At 49.5% G+C, this 21,349-nt stretch overlaps 1 long non-coding RNA gene across 1 annotated transcript in view; it reads right to left on the reverse strand.

Annotated features, from left to right (window-relative positions):
- Positions 1 to 1,314: 1,314 nt before the first annotated feature.
- Positions 1,315 to 21,349, reverse strand: part of LOC136173710 (uncharacterized) — a 56,129-nt gene continuing 36,094 nt past the window's right edge. Inside the window, exons 3-5 of the long non-coding RNA XR_010664272.1 lie at positions 19,749 to 19,870; positions 16,951 to 17,004; positions 1,315 to 1,334 (exon numbers count right to left, since the gene is read on the reverse strand). This is a non-coding gene — a long non-coding RNA (uncharacterized lncRNA). The remainder of the gene's footprint in view (positions 1,335 to 16,950; positions 17,005 to 19,748; positions 19,871 to 21,349) is intronic.

A 21,349-nucleotide genomic window follows, 5' to 3' on the forward strand; every position in this document is an offset into this window, starting at 1 on the left:
TTGATCCCCTTCACCCAGTTCAGTTTTATTTTGTTTTGATTTTTGTTTGTTAGATTCTACATGTATGCGAGATCACACAGTATTTATCTTTCTTTGTCTGACTTCACTTACCATAAAGCCCTCACTTTTTTTTTTGGTGGCTCAATAATATTCCATTGTATACATGTATACTATGTTTTCTTTATCCATTCATCTATCAGTGGACACAGGTTGTTTCTATGGCTTGGCTATTATAAATAATGCTGCTATGAACATGACAGTGCATATATCTTTTTGAATTAATGTTTTCATTTCCTTTGGATAAATACCCAGAAATGGAGTTGCTGGATCATATGTTAGTTCTATTTCTTAATTTTTGGAGAAACCTCCATACCATTTTCAAAGTAAGGTTATTTTTTAAGATGCCAACCTGTTTCAATTTGAAAAGAGTCACCTTATACTCTTGGGAACCAAAACGGTGATGATAACAAAAATCAGAGAGAGAAACCCCTCATTTTATCCTGAGAAGAAAGATGGGGCTCAGGAGGTCCAAGTTCACCCCACATTGTCAGCCACCCTTCCGGCTGGAGTTTCTCCTTCCAGGATTCTTCTGGGTCAGACTTTGGAGGGTTTCTGTGTTTCTTTCCACAGAAAAGACATTTCACTTATAATGTCAGTAGGAAAATATCACCGAGACTAAACACTGAGCGCTTCCCTCCTCCAACATGAGGGAGAGGTCCCAGAAAATGATCTGGGACTCCTGGTTGGGACTTTCATAACTTGTCCCTCTATGGATGTTGGGTCCTATTTTTTTGTCTGTCTGCCAACACTGCCAGAGGTTCCCATACCAGTTAGTTGTGCTGCCAGAGGTCTGCTGGAGAGCTGGGTGGGCGGGCAGGAGACTCAGACAAGATGGGATCTGTTTCCCAGCTGAACCAGGGAGAAATGTTTATCCCTCACCTCTGGGCCTGTAATGAATTCAGATTCAAGCCACACAGGCCTAGGAATCAATAGTTTTAATCATTCCAAAAACTAGCCCCACTCTGGGTAAAATTACAATGCGCAAGAAGCTCAATGGAGCTTAAAGGCCACAACCTCATTATCATTTCATTAGACTCACATTTCAGCAAGATGGGAAGAAACATTCTCACACACCAACCCCTCCCACAGTTCCCCTCGCCTCCCTGGCCCCTGTGGAATAACTGCAGAGGACTGCGATGGTTTACACCAGCTGTCAGCTCCGAGGACCACTGGCCACTCCCATAATGCACTCTGCCCGCAGAGGAAGCTTGGCGCAGTCACTGGAGACCTCAGCGCAAATCAGTGCAAATGCCTCCTGAATCAAGTTTGCAATCCTGGGAAGTTTAGTAAAAACAACCCGCTGTCAGTTTGGCTTCTCACAGCTGGAGGGGTCAAGTCATCAACACAATATAAACCCAGGCCAGCAGAACCTTGTCCTGCCCAGGGCCCCAGACGCCCTCTGGGAAGCAAAGGGTTCGAAAATGTCTTAAACTTTTCCAGTTTGTTTATTTTCCAGTGTTTAATGATATTGTCCATGCAAGGAACCGAACCTCAGCTCCTGCTAACAATTAAAGAGGTTTTCTAATTTAGAAGAAAATGTGATTTCAAGAGAGAGAGAAAGAAGTTGCACAGGAAGTAAAGCACATAATTCCCATTGAGAACATGCATGCAGAAAAGCCTTGAGTTGAGAAGACCCTGATCAGATGTGAGCACCAGAGAGAAAGCTATTGGGGGAACTGATTCAACCAGGGGGCCTTTTCAGAGCAGGTCACAAAGTCTGCTCCTCTGGTCTCCCTCTGTCGTACCTGGTCACTCCACCACCACCAGATAGCTTCAAGATTGTAATGTCCTCAGACTTCACCATCCCACAAGTCCACATGGATTCCCGCCCATGAAAATGACCAGATTTTACTGCTGCTCGATCCTGTCTGCCATAAGTTCATTCTGCGATTCAGAGGGCCCCTTGGGAGCACCCCACATGTGCTTATCAGCAGGACTGTCATGGGGAGTAGACCGCATGTCTCACCAAAGCTTTGTTCCCCCAACCCTGTTTGCTCTGTGATGCTGTGCAGTCCACAGTCACCCCAGAGTGGGACTTGCTGCCAGCAGGCCTCCTGAAAATGCTGCCCCCCATGCCCAGGGCAGTGTCCCAAAGCTCCCTCAAAAGGGACACACTGCACACCTGGTGTCCTCTGTCCACTTGAGCTTCACAGTGTCCTGTGCCCCTCTCCTATGTGGTCACACCCTGTCACCGGGACCCCAAACAGCATTGACCTGCCTGAATCTCATAGGACCCTTTATGAAAATAGCCCCTTCAGCTTCCTCTGAGGGCTCTCCTCCCATGGGACTCAACACCAGGTTAGTGGGGCAAGGGTGGCACTGTGTATTTCTTCCCACTTCCAATTACATCTCCGTTGCTGAGAGAAACCTGGGCCCCACTCCTCCCCAGTTGCAGCAAACATCTGAATCCCATGGCTAGAAACAGTTTCAGTTGAGGTTGGGAGTCCTACTCCACATCCTCAGACCAGTTGTTCTCAACGTTGGCTGGATATTAGAATCACCTGGGGAGCTTTTTCAACTTCTATTGCCAAGGCCACACCCCAAAGCAAGAAATCAGAATCTCTGGGCATAATTTTTAAGTCTCCCTAGGTGATTCCAATCCATGCAGTCAAGATTAAGAACCACTGACTTAGAGGAAGAAAGGAAAGGAGAGACGGTGGGAGGGGGGCAAGGCCAAAATTAGGAGCCATTTCCCTAGGAGGGAGGGGAGCTGAACAAGCTAGTGCCACACCCTGGGACACACACCGAGAAAACCTAAGGATGCTTTCGCCAGACCGGCCAGTGACTCGCACAGCTGTTGTCAGTATCTCTTTCAGCTGAGTCAACATATTAGCAGAGTCAAGGATGAGTACAGCCCAGACCGGGTGGCATCCAAGGGATCTGCAGGGAGGAGGCCTCATCCACGGCCGTGGTGGAGACAGACAGACTCCTGCAATTGACAGGACGTCAGGAAAGCCCTATGTCTCTGTCCAAACTTCCCACGGTGGCTGGCCAGCTGCTCTAAGAATGGTGTGACCAGGGACTGGCCTACATTAGCTAGGTATACCAAGAGTTCATTAATTCACTCATTCATTAGTTCATTTGTTCATCTGCTCGCTCACATCCACACATGTCAGAGCTGTGTGTAAAGGACCTCAGATATCATAAGCAGCCTGGTGGTTCCCAGGCTTTGTTTTTAGCTGAGGAATGCCGGTTTAAGTGAAACCGTATGGATGCATAAACAAATACAAGGGGAGTTGCTTTGGATAAAGCAGGATTGGAGGCCCTGGACACGGCCCCCTCACCTCCCTTCTCCTAAGGAGACTTCACCAGATTCTCCCGTTACAAGGAGAAACAGGGTTGGGAAGCCTCTCATTTATAGATGAGGACACGAAGGCATAGAGTGGGGTGGGGTCTTGCCCAGGGTAATTCAGATTTCATGTAACAAACTTTCCTGTGCCAGGTTCAGAAAACACAGAGCTGTGTAAGACAGGGTCCTTGCAAAAGGAGAAACTTACAGCAGAGATTACTATATGCACCTCAGATGCTGAGCCAGATGTCGAGTTCAATCAAATGACCTGCCTCTCTCAGCTTGGTTTTCTGAAGAAAGCCCTCCCCAGGTTATTTCCCAGCACATGGCATTGGGGGAGAACTGCTGTCCTGTCCTCCAGAGCCCACCAGGTCTGGTTCATGTTCAGCTGGGATGCATCCTGCCAGCCCTCTGACTGTCCTGGGTGTTTTTCCTGTTTGTGAAATACTTTGGATATTACACTCGTATTCCACCATCAAAGTTTCCGAAGTGTGAGAATCAGAAAGCATCAGTAACTGATCAGTATTACCTACCTTCTCGCTGCTATTATTTAACACTAGATCTACTGAACCTTCCCAAAAAGGGAGACTGTTTTCTTCATAGGGGACTTTCTGGCATGGCCTTCCTGAAGGTGCCTCTTGGGTACAGGGTGGCCAAGCTGAATTCTGAGATGGACTGAAAGTTACATGGTACCCTAGGACAAAGCATGGGCCTGAGTTCAATCCCTAATCCTCCCACTTGCCAGCAGTGCTGTGTGTGTGTAGGGCAGGCATTTCTCAAATCCAGAATGGTGCATGCAGATGGTGCTGGCCCTCCCCAGGAAATGCTCTCAGCTACAGGGAGCGCTCTTGCCTGAGTTATGTCCCTTCCTAGGGGTGCAATGACCCAGCCCCACTGCCTAGATGGGGGAACATCTTTGAAGGGTCATCCAAGCTTTAGCAGCCCCATGGGAGCACCTGAGATTTCGTGGTAATGCCAATGCCATTCAACCTCTCCCTCAGCCCAGGCCTGTTTCTGTGCAGGGCTTGTTCCATGAACAGTCACCAATTAATTTTCTGCACACAGTCTTCCTCTCAGAGTCTATTTTCTGAAGACCCTGACCCTCAATGGTACATATTCACAAAATGAGGGCAATAATTCCCCACCTCTAAAAGCTATTGTGAGCCTTAAGTGAGCTCGTTTGTTCACATGAAGTCTCCTCTCTGACTCTATGCCTGGAATACAGAGTGATCAATACATACTGTTCACTTTCTCCTTCTATTCTTTCTTCCTCCAAGTATTTATGGATTTTATAGCTAGGGTTCTTTCTCCTCTGGGGGATACATCTGGCTTTCGGTTCATTGCCCGAGCAAAAGTGATTGACACGTTCAAAACCCAGTAAGGGTCCAATCCCTTATTGTGTTCAGGTGTTGTACATAACTGTGCTCATCTCTCATACACACCAAACACACGTGTATGCACAAGTGGTATTGTAGAATTCTGCAACCTCTGAAGTTTTACAAACATCCAAGGCTTTATACCATCACCACAACACACAGAGAATTGCTTGTATAGACACCTGTATACCAAGTGAGACATCCCAGGAAGGAGAGAGCACTTCCTCATTGGTGCGATCAAGGAAGGCCTCATGAAGATCACATTCCTCAAAGGTTTTGAAAGATGAAATCCAGCAGAGAGAATAGGAGTGGCTTTCCAGACCAAGGGAATAATATCACAGTCCACTGTGGAGCTGGGAAAACACAAAACATGTCTAGACAAGCCCTACAGTCTTGGCTGAAGACAGGGTTTTGTAGAGAAGGACAAGGCAGAGGAGCAAAGGCTAGGGAGACAGTGTGGGACCTGATGGGGTGGGGTCTTAAAGGCCAAACTGAGGCTGGAAGGAATGGGACTCCACTGACAATTTGTGAGAATAGGGAAGAGGTGGGTTTGTCTTTTTTTTTTTTCAGGGATGAATTTTAGGAAGCCAGCCATGGACAGGATTGAATGGGAACAGTATTGGAGGTCAGGAAACAAGTGTTGAGTCTGTGGCCACACACAGGGCTAGCCATATGCCCACCCCTGGCTGGGGCACTGCTGGGTCAGGAGGGCTGGAGTCCCAAGGCAAGAGTACTAGCCTCTTTTTAAGATCACCACAACGATCAAACCCTTCAGGGGCAGCTGCACAGGTACCCTCAGCTCCACTCTGAGGATCAACAAGTGAGCTCACTCCCCAACAATTGTTTGGGGAAGTGAAAGAGGAAACTGACTTCAATATCAGGGAGCCTGACTCACTGTTTCTCAGTGATCCTGCACAGGAAGAGTCTCTGAGCCTGCTGCCAGTCACCTCCTCTGTCCACACCTTACCTCGTAGGAATGTAGATACCAAAAGGGAGTCCCAGAAACAGAACCCCTAGAGAAACTTCTAAAGATAGGACAGACCAAACCCTCTTTCCCCACTCCCTGCTGTAAGGTCTTAGGTGCATCACTTAACACCTTTCTAGGCCTCGGTTTCCTCATCCATAAAATGGTTGTAGTAACTATCACCACCCATTTGTGCAACTTTTATGAGATCAAATAGCCTAATAAAGCTGAAAGTGCTTGAAGTGCTTCAGAAGCGGTACTAAAGCAATGCAGGGTGTCATGGTGATGCTATTATGTAACTGTAGATGGCCATAGCTGCCGCCCCTCTAGTCTGGGCATCTCTTTTCTCTGAAGAGCCTGAACACTGCTCCTTTATTCACAAATACTTCTCAAATGTTTCCCCTTGTTTAGTTGTGGGCTTTACACCAGAAGGCACCACAGATACTGCCTACCTGAAACAGACCTTGAGTCAGATACTACGAAAGCCAGGAGGAGGAGGGCCTGGCTGAGAGTGGCTGGGAGCTGACTCACCATCACTCAGCGGGGAAGCTGCTGATGTCTTGGTCACAGAAAGGCAGGTGACTCAAGGTGGACCTTTCTGGGCACAAGAGAGACCTGTGATCACTCATCTCTCCAATCCCATCTCTTTGGTTGGCATGGATCTCTATCCCAGACCCTCTCCTCCCAGGCTGCCTTCTGATCCCACTGCCTAAAAATCTAACAGTGGGGCCAACATGACTCACCAACCAGGTGACCTCATTTTCCTCATCTGTAAAATGGGTCTAATAATCTCTGAGCTACCTGCCTTACAGGGCTGGTATGAGGAGGGTCCCATGGGCCAAGGATGCGAGAATGCTTGGTGACTATATGGCGTGGTACCAAGGTAAAGGTTTGCGAGGAACTTTCCAAGATATGCTTTAAGATGATTTTTCTGCCCAGTGGAGAGAAGGGAGAGGTTGGCTGACAGCTGATCTGCAGGGGCAGTAAGAGAAGTCATGGGGGGATTCCAGGATGCTGTTTCCCTTCAGACTCAAAGTTCCAAAGCTGAACAGAAAGTGTTTCTGAACATGGGTATTCAAGAGAACAGATCTTGGTGTTCTGATACAAAGCACCCCCCTTCAAAAAAAGTCAGCCTCCCAAAACCACGAGACCAGGAGAGTTGGGGAGTCATAATCTCTCCTCAGACCACAGCTTGACTGTTGCCTTCTCCCCAAGTGTCTCTGGATGCTCTGGGCAGAGGCATGGGCTGGCCTGTGACAGTGACACCCACCCAGACCACAAAGGAACATGACTGGGAGAGGGAAGAAGCCCTCTAATCAGAAGACGTCAGAGCTGAGCTACCAGGAGGCTGCAAAGTCCCCTTTCCTAGGCTCTTGGTCTGAATGGGGAAGGGGAGAAGGCCCAGTCCCCCTGAGCAGCAGGCATCCAGTGGGAACAAAGGTGAAGCCAGGGTGGGCCCACTCACCATCTCTGGCTGACTCCCCTGCTCACAGGTAGGGGAGAGTGGAGAGGAAGTAAGTTAGAGTTCTCCAGGGAGAATACCTTAGGAATAACCCACATCATCATAGCCCTCTGGGGCTTCCCTCCAGGGGCTGGGAACAGGGGTGATGAACCCCAGAGTCCTTGAAACAAAGTTCTCAACGTGCATGGAGAAGGTTTAGATCATCAGAGACTTTGTCCCTGATGGGACAGTGGGATCAGAAACACTTTTTAAGTGTTTCTCAGTCTAAAGTGATGTCCTCACTCACTAGTCTGAGATTTGCATCTTTCCTTTAACTTGACTTCTCTTACCCTCCAACTCAATACTCTAAAAACTAAGATCATGGCATCCAGTCCCATCACTTCATGGCAAATAGATGGAGAAAAGTGGAAGCAGTGACAGATTTCATTTTCTTGGGCTCCAAAATCACTATGGGTGGTGACTGCAGTCACGAAATTAAAAGACACTTGGTCCTTCCAAGAAAAGCTATAACAAACCAGCATATTAAAAAACAGAGAGCTCACTTTGCCCACAAAGGTCTGTCTAGTCAAAGCTATGGCTTGTAATCATAGTACATCAAAGTAATCACGTACGGATGTGAGAGTCGGGCCATAAAGAAGACTGAGTGCCAAACAATTGATGCTTTTTAGTGGTGCTGGAGAAGATTCTTTGAGAGTTCCTTAGATAGCAAGGAGATCAAACCAGTCAATCCTAAAGGAAATAAACCCTGAATATTCATTGGAAGGACTGATCTGAAGCTCCAATAATCTGACCACCTGATGCAAAGTGCCAACTCATTGGAAAAGACCTGATGCTGGGAAAGATTGAGGGCAGGAGGAGAAGGGGGCGACAGAGGATGAGATGGCAACACCCACTCAATGGATATGAGTTTGAGCAAACTCTGGGAGATAGTGAAGGACAGGGAAGCCTGGAGTACTGAAGTCCATGGGGTTGCAAAGAGTCAGACATGACTTAATGATTGAACAACAACCCTCCAACCAGATCCAGATCACACTTCCCGGTGGCCTGCCAGTGTGACTTACATTGCTGTCCACATTGAGGGACCTCCATATCCCTGCTCACCTTTCTTAGTTCAGTGGCCATGAGCACAAGCTCTGGAATCAGACTGGGTTCAAATCCCAGGTCTACCCTAACCAGTCCTGTGAACTGGGGCAGCTTACTTATCCTTTCTGGGTCTCCACTCTCCCCAGTGTATGGGAATCATAGCAGGATCCACCTCAGAGCCTTGCTGCAAGGATTAAATGTGTTCATATGTGCTCAGCATAGCATTTGCCACCCGGTAAGTCCTACATCTGTGTTGGCTCCTTTTGACAGTTTCCACCCATTGCCTTTTCAAAGCTGGGCTTCAGATCTATTTTTGAAGGCCTTCCTGGGCTGCCCTCTGTTCTGCTGCCTTCTCCACAGCTGCACCTTCCCTTGTCACATTGGGTCTGCCCTTGCGTCCTGGACACAACAGTAGCTTATGTAAACTCATGGGAAAAGCTAGCCAGCATTAATCCTAGGAACCCTCAGTCTTCCACCTGCCTGGGCTTGCAATCCTTTTCTACAAAGCCATGCCCCTCTCATCTTTCAAAACTGCTCAAAAACTCACCTCCTTTATGAACCATGGCACAGTGGGAGAAGCATATTTCTCTGGGTTTGAATCCCAGCCGAATGTGTACAGCGGGTGACCCTGGGCAAGGGTCACCTAACCTCTCTTTGTTTCAATTTCCTGATATGTCAAATGAGGGAAGTACCCCCCTCATAAGATGGAGATGATACAGTGAAATAACCACCCCTGGATGCCAGGTGCAGTGCTGGGGGCTGTGGCATACATTAAATGCTCGATTAATGTTTCCCTTCTCTCCTTCCACCCTGCTCTGATAGCACAGTCTCCCCTCTGCACTATAGCCCTTAATGATCTTTATAGCTACATCAGTCTCTCTATATATGTTCTCGGATCTTTATCAAGCATTCGGTTACTCTTTCATTCATTTGACATTTATTGGGCCTTTATTATTTGTCTGATGCTGTGCTAGGTCCTGGGGATGATTGTGACAAAATTCTTGTTCTGCAGAACTCACAGAAAATTAAGAGGGTCAAATATGTTTGCAGATTAGTCTAGGGTCTTATGGTAAGTGTCACAGCAGGTGTGTGTATACAAGGCGATCTAGATCACAGCCTCTGGAGTGACTAACGCTGATTTCAGCAATCAAGGGCCTTAAATTCAAGGGGGTGAGCCTTAACTGAGCCCATGCTGGGTGCCAGCATGGTTCTAGGCACAGGGAATTCAAGATAAAGAAGACAACGTCTCTATCCTCAAGGAGTGCAGGGTCCAGTAGGGAAAACAGACAAGAGGATGTGAGGATGATACCAGTGGAGAGTGCCTATGTGCCCATGGGGCTGTCATGCAAGGATGGGAGCAAGGAAGGCTTCCTGGAGGGGCTGACATCTAAGACTTGAAAGACAAGTAGGAATTGGCTAAACAAAGGGATGTAAGGTCTATCCAGGTAAGTCCGGGAGGAGTGAGGCCAGGTGGAGGGCTCAGTAGCTCTGTATGACTGGATGTATATGCATGAGGCTCAGAGCTTCTAAGAAGCTCTCCTTTCTTTGCTCCTCTTTCCCCCCACAACATCCTTTCTCCAGTCAGAGCCCTCAGTCCCAGCTCCAGGGCTGCCCTATCCCAGAGGATAAGCTCAGGAGCCATGCAGCCCAGGCTCTTCCTAAGGGCAGGGGGAGTTGTGGAAGGAGAACAAGGAGGGAATACCTTTGGTGGGTGCTTGGGCTGAGATGGAAAGAGGAGAGAATTCCCCTACTCCCTGTTCCTCACACAAGGACCCTGAGCCAGGGTTGGCTTTGGCTGTGGTCAGTCCGTGGTAACAGCTGCTAGATATCAGGAAAGAACCTGCTTCCTCAGCTAAAATCTCCCCGCCCCCAACCCCTCGGCCCCCCTGCTCCTGCTAGATCATAGACCCCCCCCTTAATTTGGTCAAGCTGAAGGTCCCCCACCTTCCTGGTGTTTTACTACACAGCCAGAGGGAGGCAGGGATGCCCAGCACACCCCACATTGACTGATGGAGAGACATGCAATCACCACACTCACTCCCACACTTGCACACTCACACACGTGCACACGCAAACTCACAGCACCCACGCGCACACACGAACTCTCACAACGCTTACCCACACATCTGCTCCTCCACACACACATTCACACAGCAGAAGGACACAGCCTGTCTCCGTTCTGTTAGTTCCCTTTGGGGGGTACCAGTCCCCTGGAAGGTTGTGAAGCCCTGGACCACAGAACCCCAGCATCGCTCACTGAGAGGGTACCAAAGGGTTAAGAGGGAACATTTCCAGGGAGTTTGCCCCTTAATCAACACAGTTAATTCTTTTCCTTTTACAAACATAAATTCTTGGCAGTCAGCAACCAAGAAAGAAAGGGGTAAGAAAAAAAACCTTAACCCAACATTAGTCAAATCTTTGCCTCTTCCTATTTTTTTTTTTCCAAGTTAAAACTCAGGGGAATTCAAAGCAATGAGAGAAATCCCAGCCCAGATGGAATGTTTTTGCTAATATACGTCTGCAAGTTATTTAAATGTATGTTTAAGTGTGCATGTGTGTGTGAGAGAGACAGAGAATATGAGAGCAAGCAAGTATGGTTGAGTGGTGTGTGTGTGTGTGTGTGTGTGTGTGTGAGAGAGAGAGAGACTGGGGCAGACAACAGAGCCGAGGAGTCACCAGAGGCTCTGCCTGAGCCCAGCTGTCCTCTAGCCTCAACTCTCCTGTCTAGAACTGAAGCAGGACAAAGCCATTACAGGACAGTCCTTGTCCTTCAACCCAGGGTCTCCTGGGACAACAGCCCCTGTCCTTGTCCCCTCAGCCCCAGGATGGCCTGGGTAACACTTTCTGTCAGGAAAGATAACACACCCACCACACACTTTCTTGTCCTTTTTCCTGCTTAGCCAGAAGACTTGGGGCTGGAGTTTCCAGGCCTGGAAGAGAGGGACAGTTGAGAGGACAGTAGGCGCCACCCCTACACAACAGCACCCCCCTCCACCACCACCACACACACAAGGGCCCTGCCTGGACTGAAAAATCAAGGCTTAGGCTCTAATCCTGGTCTCTTGGGGTCTCCTCTCAGCGCTGTCTCATGATCTTCAGAACCCCTGGTAGTTCCTCTCAGCTTTGAGCCTCACCCCTCAGAATGCCTCCACATGGCAGGCCTGACCCTCACCCACACACCCCACCTCAGCAAAGCCCCCCACCTGCCCCTACAAGAGCTCCCAGCCGGGTTCAGGGTGCAGGGGTTTTGCAGACAAACTCCTCAGCATATGCTCCCACCTCCCAGCTCTCTCTCCTCTGCTCCCCCCTGAGCTGACTTTAATTCTTTTCATCTTTCCTCTGAAATCACTCCTCTGGTCCCGTAATCAGCTGTGTGGGTTCCAACTTCCTGATTTCCAGGGGGAGATTAAGCAGCTTTCTTCATCTAAAGGCACGTTGGACGGCTGGGCCACCCTGTGGGCTGGCTGGACCCCTCCCTGGCAAGGCGCCTGCTCTCACTCTTCTGAGCCCTGGACACCCTGTGTCCTGGGCCTTCCACAAGGATCTTCCCAGGCCCCCAGCCCACCCTGGTCCCCAGAGATTCCAGCCCTCCCATCTTTCCCCCTTCACACAGAGGCCTCTCGGCATCTCCAGCCAGGCCCAGGGTCTGCAGTCCACAGCCTTCTCTATCACCCACTTTTGGAAAAGGGGAGATGGGGGCAGGGATATGGCAGCACTCAGGATCTGGAATCTGCAGAGGGAATTCTCAGTCGGGTTGCCCACCCTTCCCTTTCTCCTAGGGTTTCTCTGCTTCTCCCACCCACTCTTGCCCTCAGAGGCTCTTTTTCTGAGATCATGAACATCCATGGTCTCCCCTGGATGATGAGGTGACATGACGAGCCAGCTTTCAATTCCCCAAGAGAGCATCATCTACCCTGCACCTCTTCTGGAGCCATCTCAGGGTCTGGTGCTCAGCTAAGCTCTGACTTGAGACAAAGCAAAATGGGGTCGGGGCATGTGCTGCCTGGGAGGGGCTGTTGGAGAGAGGGACACAGAGAGAGAGAGTACAAGAGAAAGGAGAACTGAGCTGTGAATTATGTGCCATTTCAGCTTGCCTTATATGAAGCTAGGGTATAGTGGTAAAGCTTAGATCTGACTTTTCAACAAGGAAGATACAGTTGCCTAGAAAAGGAATTCTTGAGACGGAAAGAGGGAAAGAAGCCATTCTGTGGGAAGTCTCCTGAAATGTCACTTTGTTAGGGCTTCAGTTTCTTCTGAAATGATTTGGGGCCTTGGGCCTCCCTGGGGATCCTGGCTTCCTGCCAACAGGACCCTTGGGTCTGTCTCTCTTGGTCTGAGGGCTTCAGAGAGTCCATGAATTCCCTGACATCAATATGCAAAGTCTCAAGGACATGAACATGAACAGTACCATGATGGGAGAGACTTCACAGCCTTAATCCTGTCCCCAGAAGGGTCTCTCATTCCAAGAAGTTAAAAACCACTGAATCAGAGGTTGACACGGAAGTGACACATGAGGCTGGCCAAAGTGACCCAAAAGACGGGCCTGGAGTGGAGCCACATGACCTCTGGCTGAACCAAGCAGACTGAGTCGGATCCAGGCAGTGATGGGAGTCTGAGGAGCTGACCTGCACTTCTAGACGTGGGGAGGGGCAAGGAGGGGTTCTGGAGATGACCCAGGTGTCTGGAGACCCCCAGCTTAGAGCAGATCTCTGCCAGGTGAAAATCCCACGGCTCACACGACACTTTCATTGGACTCAGCTATTTGCGGACTTTAGCTGCTGGGAACTGGCAAGTACTAGCTGGCGAGATGGTAAAGGTGACCCAGAGAACCCTAGGTCTTCCTGGAGCACAAGTGAAAAGTGCACAGAAGTGTCTGTGCCCATAAGTTTCACAATATGTACCAAATTTATCTGTCTCAGAGTAAAAATACAGTCCACCCTTCAAGGAGCTATGTGTGTATCCAGGACCGACGTCAGCAAGTCAGAGGAATCCCAGAGGCACAGAGGGCAAGGTCAGTCAGTGCCAAGGGGACCATCTGGAGAGAACAAGAGTTGTTTAACAAAAAATGTCCATTAGCCCAACCCCACACCATGGGGACTACGCACTAACCAGGCTGCTGGAACTTTCTGGGTCACAGTGCCCGCTTCCGTGAAATGATGAAGTTGGGCTGGAGGGGTTCTGAGGACACCGTCAGTGTTGACACCTCAGGTTTTAAGAAATGCTTCCTCTGTCCCCTCCCTGGAGCTCTCATGGGGGCAGAGTGCAGAGGTGGAGATTATCCAAAAGTCAAGGGAGTATTCCCACCCTGCCCACCCTGCAGGAGCTCCAAGACCAGCCACCCAGGGCCTCTGCCCGCTCCCTCCTCCCACAGTGTCAATTTCCCTACAGAAGAGGCTGTGGGAGCACGATGGGTTCTCTCTTTGTGTTTTGATTTGTTTGCTCGCTTACTTTCTTGCTCAAATCGAGTGCATTCAGGGGACAGGAAGTGGGAGGCTTGCTGGGACAGGTGAGCAAGGAACAGCCTGGACCAGCTTGTTGGCTGCTCTCCAGCCGGAAGGTTGGGGTGACCAGCTGTGAATTCTCCCTGGGTCCTGTGAGGACAGACACACAGAGACTACTGCCACACTAGCCAACCCCTCAAGCTCCCTCTCTAGAGCCTCATGGCTATAGAATGTTTTCTTCTACCCACTGCATATCCGTGTGCGTTATAAGTGTGTTCTATAGATATGTAAGTATACATGTATTAATAGCTGTTGTTGTTTAGTCTGACTCCTTTGAGACCGCATGGACTGTAGCCCACCAGGCTCCTCTGTCCATGGGATTCTCCAGGCAAGAATACTGGAGTGGGTTGCCATCTCCTTCTCCAGGGGATCTTCCAGACCCAGGGATGGAACCCTCATCTCCTGCATTGGCAGGTGGATTCTTGATTACTGAGCTAGCACGGAAGCCCACACACAGCTAGGCAGATAGGAATCGGCTTACGAGGTGGCGGCACGGCTCCTGCCCGTGGCAGCCAAGTTGCTGTCAGGACTCCTCACAGGGCAGCTCCCCTGTCTCTCCCCATGGGTCTCCCGCGTCACTTCCGCCTGTGACTCCTTTCCCCCACTCCCCAACGTCAAGCTGTCATCATCGCCAACTCCTCCCTCACTTTTCTTCCCCGCAGCCCGGCTGTTGCTCTATCCTTATTCTTCCTCCACAGCAGCTCTGAAATCTGTTCCTTTCTTGGTGTCCGCCCCCTCCATCAGCATCCCCCTCCTGTGTCCCCATCTCTCCTGTCTCTTGTCTCTGCTAGCTTTTTTTTTTTTTTTTTACTTCTCCCCCTTTCTGACTTTGTGCTTCACCTGCTCTTTGTCCATCTGCCTACCCCTCTCCGTTCATGCTTGTTTCGTGTGCAGCCCTGACTCCTGGCCCCTCTGAGTCCCGGTGCACCTTTCTCTCAGTTGGCCTCTTTCTCTCTGGTCGGGTGTGGGTGTTTGTCTTTATCTCTCCACTGTCTCCTAACAGGTCACAGCCGGAAGCTCCTTGGGGAAGCAGGGTTTGAGCTTTCTTCTTTCTAACCTCGCTGTCAAGTTGACTTCCCACCTGGTCTGAGCTCTGAGCAGAGCAGAGGCATCGCAGCAGGGAGACGGGCCTCGGCCTGAGAGATCCATGGGCCGTGGGGAGAACAGCTGGGCCAGAGGAGCCAGTGAGGCGGCCCTGCCTGTTACTAAAACAAGTGGCAGGCCTGGCTCATTTGCATGTCGGATCTCTTTTACATAAATCTGCATGTCAAGTTGGAGGCCCAGGAGCCAGGTAATGCAAAATGATGCAAAATAAATTAGTGTGCCCTTCTGCAGGTGCAAGCCAGCCCTATCCAACTGACAGAGCAAACCCAGAAGGGCTGGTGTCCTCCTAGAGTAAGCGGGGAGTGGGGAAGTGGGGGATTGGGGGGATGGGGCAGGGACAGAATCTCTGGCCTGCTCTCTAGCCTGGCTCCAGGGTGGCCCTGGGAGAGAGGATGGGCTGCCATGACTGGTCCAGCCAGCTTGGACCACAGGCTCATCCAGACCCTGGAGACTTGGATTCCAGGGCTGGGAGAGGGGACATTTAGGGCTCACCCCATCCGGTGGGGGAAAAGGAATAGGAGAGGGACCTTTCCAAGGTTACCCAGCCTGATGTGGCAGGGCCCAGCACAGAAGCCTGCACTCCTGGCTGTCAGCAAAGTAACCTCTTTGTTCTGTATCATGGGATAGAAGTGGGTGAATTTCACTGGGGGTCTCCAGTGATTTGGGGGGAATCAAATCAGGGATGTCAGTCTACCCTTCTACTCTACCTGGCCTTTGGGAGCACTGCCCCTGTGCTAACCACCTTGGGGTGCCCTTCAGAGCTCCCTGACCCAGACCTGGGGTCCTATTCCCCCTCTAGAAAAGGCAGTGTGGGAAAGAAGTAATAGCCATTCTCCCTCTGCATTCTGTAGCTTCTGCGAAGTGTGACTTCTTGGCTCCCCTCTGGATTGGGAAGTGGTTCCTGAAGCCCCAAGGCTTCTGAGAGGCCCCTTCATGTGAGAGGTGAATGGAGAGGTGGGTTGCAGCACCACAGCCTGCCCCAGGCCCAGCTCTGTTTCCCCTCTGACCCAAAAGGCGAACCAGCCATGGGATCCCAAATGTTTCCCGAAGACCTCTCACCCTCTCCAGATGCACCACACAATTTGTTTAAAAGGGACCCATGGCCAATCACGTCTGTGCTAACTAGGACCTCCACTCCAATTCTCCTCTGCTGCAGAAAGCTGGCCAACAGAGCTCCATCCTGCCCTGAAAGTGCAGGCTAACCGTGGGGATGGCATCTCAGGGGGCGGGGCACCCATGGTTAAAAACAATGAGCCACATCTCTGCCTGGGTAGTGCTGAGGTAATTTACCAGCCGTGTGACCCAGGGCAAGACACCTGGCCTCTCTGACCCAAGTTTTCTCATCTATAAATTCCGGTAAGCATTCCTACCTGGTAGGGTTACCGTGAGGCATAAATGAGACAAAGCACAGGCAGAACCCCACACAGTGCCTGGCACAAAGGAAGCAACTATAAATGATGAAAAAGTGAAAGTGTTTATCACTCAGTCATATCTGACTCTTTGCAAGTTGATGGACTGTAACTCACCAGCCTCCTCTGTCCAGGGGGTTCTCCAGGCAAGAATACTGGAGTGGGTTGCCATTCCCTTCTCCAGGGGATCTTCCCAACTCAGGAATCAAACTGGGGTCTCCCACATTGCAGGCAGATTCTTTACTGTCTGAGCCACCTGGGAAGCCCAGTAGTATTACTCTTGCAAATACAGGTATCATAACCAGGCCAACCTAGGTCAGAAGAAGGGGGTGGGAAGCAGAAAGAAGTTCAGGTGGGGTCTCTCTCTCCCAGTGCCCTTCCTCTTCCCATCACCTTCTTCTGTTCCCCACCCTCCAATCTAGTCTCCAGATTTGTTCCAGAAGGAAAGTATTAAAACATGCCTACTGTCACGCCACTTCTTTGCTTTAACTCCTTTCTGGCTCCCTATTGCTCTTAAGATAAAGCCCACACTCCTTAACATGGTCTTACAAGACTTTTTTGTAATCTGGGTCCTGCTTATCTCTGAGCCTCATCTCTCAACCGCTTGTAACCTAAGCTTTGGGACCACAGTTGCTCAGACACGCATGTTGGCACTCACCTCCAGGCCTCTGCACGGGCTGCTTCCTGACCCCAGCTACTCACCTCTTCTGCAGTCAGTTTAGAAGTTGCTTCCTCAGAATACTCCTGCTCTCCTGGCTGAGGATGAAAAGAGAAGGGTTTATGGAGCTCCTCATCTCAGGAGATTTTTCTGAGGTTCAGGAAGTAGGGATGTCTAAGATCATTTAGTCTCCTTTGGCAGAGAAGAAACCCAAGACCCAGAGGGAGGGGGCTTCCTCCAGGTTCCCCCCAGCCTCCCTCCACACTAGCACAGAGGGAACCAGTGACCCCTCCAATCAGGGACACCTCCTCTGACACCAAGGATGACCTCTCATTCTAATTCATTTGCATCTAATCATTTAATCACCTCTCCCAGGGAGAATGAATAAACAGAAAAGACCAGGAGACCCAAAGGAATGAATTCCAAGCCCTCGGAGAGCCCACAGGGATGTGTGTGTTTTGGGGCCAGGGCTATTTTAGGGACTGTTCCCCTGGGGTCACTATCTCCTTTTCCCTCTTTATCAGATTCTGGTTGGCCTCATCTGCCAAGTGAGAGGAGCTTGTGACCAAGGAATTAGGGGGCCCAAGGGGCTCCTTGGGGAGCTGTGAATTTAAAGCATGGTCAAGTGAGAACCAGTCAAGGCCACTGCTGCAGCTTAGAAAACAAATAAGTTCTGAAACCAGAAAACCTGAGTTTAAGTCCCACTTGCTAGCAATGTGAAAGTGCAAATCAGTGAACCTCTCTGTACCTCAGTCTCTTCCACAGTAAAATGGGAGTAACACAGTAACTCTCTCACCAGGCTGTCATGAGGGTCCGGTGAGGGAATAAGTGGGAAAGTGCCTCCTACACGGTTCAGAACCAGGCTCCCAAGCCCAGAGCTGATTGCTAACTCAGCCCCCTGCGCTTGCTGCCATCCTGTGCCTAATCTGTTATGGACTGAAAGGTGTTGGGCTTATAAACATTTGCTCCTTATGGCCAGGCTTTCCTGAGTGCTATCAGCCTGGCTGATAAAATAATCCTGCCTGGTGGGGCGGGCTCTGGCACCTGGCATTCTGTGTTGCAGGTGACCTAGCAGACTTAACTTTTTAATACCTAGCAAGTCAATACAGAGGCTCTCGGCTTACCAGCTAGGAGGGGCCGGCCAAGCGGGACTCCGAAATTAATTCTCTTTGTTTCTGCATCTGATGTCTAGAATTGACCAGAGACTCCAAGTTAACACCTTTCCTGCCAGATGGTGACTGGGTCTTCACTGGCTCCACTGAGCTCAGAACCAAAATGATTTTGAAAAGACTTGAAGTGAGCACCCTTCTCCTTTAATTAAGCACAAAATCTCCATATCTATTTCAGGCTTTGAAAAGTGAAACCCAGAGAAGGCAGGTTCCCCAGGCAGAGGGGAGAGGTGTGCGGAATTAATATTCCATCTCTATTTTTCCTGTGTAATTTAATAAGTTGACTAAGCTTATCAGGGGGACCTGGGCTGCATTTAGCTCCTGGGCAAGCCGGGCTCACATTCTCACCTCACTTTCCACATGAGAACAGTTAACCGGCCAGGTGAGGTGAGTCGGGGTTAAGGGGAAGAGCTGGGACCCCTCCCACCTTTTGGGGGCGCCCATGACCATTTGGCGGCATGCCCCTCCTCCCTCAAATGCTCTAGCCTGACCCTCAAAGTTCTAGGTGCACCCTGAACCGCCTTGGACCCCCCCCCGCCCATCCCCCCACTACCTTTCACCTCTCCCAGCTTCAGGGGGCATGTGGACTTGCTGGTATTTTTTAGAGAGTTTTTTTTTAATTGGAGGATAATTGCTTTACAAAGTTGTGTTGGTTTTTGCTGTGAAACAGCTTTAAATATACTTGTAACCCCTCCCTCTTGAGCCACTCTCCCCCATGACTTGCACGTATTTAAAGAAGGCAGGGGAAGGGGAGGGGCTGTGCTGGGACTGCCCCAGTCCTGTACCTCCAGGAAGAAAGGTAACTGCCCAGACAGGCTGCTTCCCGAGGTCCAGCAGACCCTTCTCCCCATCCTTCCTTCCACCCCATCATTTTCCCTCCTCTGCTGGTCAGAGGGCAACTCCAGGACTGCTTCTCTCTGGAACTGAGGGCTCTCGGGCTCTCAAGGAATCTGTTTCACAAACATCAAATTCTCATAGAAAACTTCAGAATCCCGGGAAAGAAATCCTTGGAACCCAGTGTGGGAAACATTACTCTGGGCTGTCATCTCTTTTTGAACATCCACTGAGCTCCTCCCGCTCATCTCCATGAGAAGCACTTGGGGGCAGGGAGGATATCAGTATAGAATATGTTTCCAAATAAGCGGGAGGGGACTTTAGAGATCAGTGAATCCATCCCCTTTGCCATGGATGGATAGAATCAAGTTCAAGGAGGGAAAATGGTCAGTCCAATGAGTTCTCACCACTGAAGCTGGGCCAGTGGGGCTTCACTGGGGATTCACTAGTGGAGGGTGCATATAACACTCTAGGGGCTCTGGAGTCAGAGGGTCAAATTTTGGCTCAGCTGTGAGATTTGGCCAAGTTATAAAAGCTTTGTGCTTCAGTTTTATCATTTGTAGGATGGGATAACAGTAATCACTTCACAGGGTCTATAGATGAGATGAGGAATGTTACCTGCCTGACATGTATTACTCTAGAACTTCTTGAAGGAGTGGCTTAATTTTATTTACCACTGTATCCTCAGACCCTAGAACATGCCATACCCAGAGCAGCAGTGAACAAATGCATGTTGAATGGATGAATACAGCATATAGTTCTTATTATCACTCTTACCCTTAATGGTTCTTATGATCACTATTACTGACCTGAGTATTTTCTTGTTCAACTTCACTCACCTTTTCTTTTCCTCTCCTGGACTCTTTTCTCTGTTCACTCATTGTAGCGGCAGGTACAGGGGCATTCCTGCAGATGTACACCTTCATACTTGCACTGCTTCTGTCTCTTCACCTCTTCTCACCTGCAGGGGGAGAGGGAGAATCATGAGGCTGAATCCATACCTTTGCTTTCCTACTCAAGCCCCACCCAACTCAGGGTTCAAATTGCTGCTCCCCTTCATATATCTGAAATCCTGTCTACTCTCCTCTAATATACTTAGTGCTGCTTAATAAGTCAGGGGTGGTGGAAAAAAAAATTCCCACCAGTATTTTTTCATTTCCAAGGAAGGCTGTCCTTTTGGTTTTGTTTTGTCTGATTCAAAACTGACTGATGCAATTCCCTTATGCTCTGACAAATCAGGGCCCTCAGCAAAGAAGGAAACAGAGCCAAAGAGAGAAGAGAAAGGGTCAGCCACTTTCTGGAGATTTATGAAGCTCCCATCTGAGCAGCGGCAGCTGGACAGTGCTCTCCTAGGTTCAGGCCTCGAGTTTCAGGAAAACAAAAAGACTCCAAGACGCGCCTTCATTTGAGTCATTTGGGTGGAGTTGGTGTTTTTATCTTTGTTATCTTCCTATTTCCCTCCCCTGTGAGCTGAGTGCTTCCGTCTGCCTTTGGGGTCTAGGACAACTGGGCCAAAATACCAAGAGACGATCCTTCCGTTCTCTCAAGTCCCATTCTCAGTCCTTTGGTCCTACTCCTGGGCTTAGGGTTTAAGTTCATTTTGAATTGGTGATCATCTTGAGAGGAAAACACATAGGAAGTGGATAGTGACATAAATAACTCACCCCTACAAATTAACACAAGCCTACACCTGAAAGAATCAGACCACAAGCAAACAAAAATTTGGCTAATAACAGAAAATAATAATAAGGCCTATGGCCTTTAACTAGATCAGTGTGACTTAAATTGTAAAGTGAAATACTCAATCCAGACAAACTTTAAGGGTTGGTTTGGTTTATGTACTCCCTTAATATATATGGCTAAAAAACAGATTCTGTTTACGCTCATCTTTTCAGTAACCTAACTGAACAAGTTTGTTGTTTGTTTAGTCTCTAAGTCACGTCCGACTCTTTTGCGACCCCATGGACTGTAGTCTTCCAGGCTCCTCTGTCCATGGAATTTCCCAGACAAGAATACTGGAGTACGTCGTCATTTCCTCCTTTGGGGGATCTTCCCAACACGGATTGAACTCGTATCTCTTGCATCTCCTGCATTGGCAGGTGGGTGCTTTACCACTGGCGCCATTACTAAATTAATAGAAATGTTGACTCTATACAGATAAGTGGTTTCCATCTTTTTGAGGGTGGCCAGCCTCCTGTTTGAGTTCAGATCTTACTGGGCACAGGGCCCGATGGCGAGTGTCCAACTCCCTGAAACCTAACCAAGCAAGGAGGCCAGGTGGGGGTGGTCCACCTAGTGGGTCTCCAACAAGCTGAAGCAGGTAACAGGAGCATCTCTTACATTGATTACAGGCCCTTTGAGTAGAAGGGATGCACCTCCTGTGTTGAGAGTGGGCCCTGTGCATCAAGTCCAGTAGATGGACAATTCAAGTCGATTATAG

The sequence above is a fragment of the Muntiacus reevesi genome, chromosome 8, assembly GCF_963930625.1.
Source record: "Muntiacus reevesi chromosome 8, mMunRee1.1, whole genome shotgun sequence".
In the NCBI taxonomy this organism is placed as follows: domain Eukaryota; kingdom Metazoa; phylum Chordata; class Mammalia; order Artiodactyla; family Cervidae; genus Muntiacus; species Muntiacus reevesi.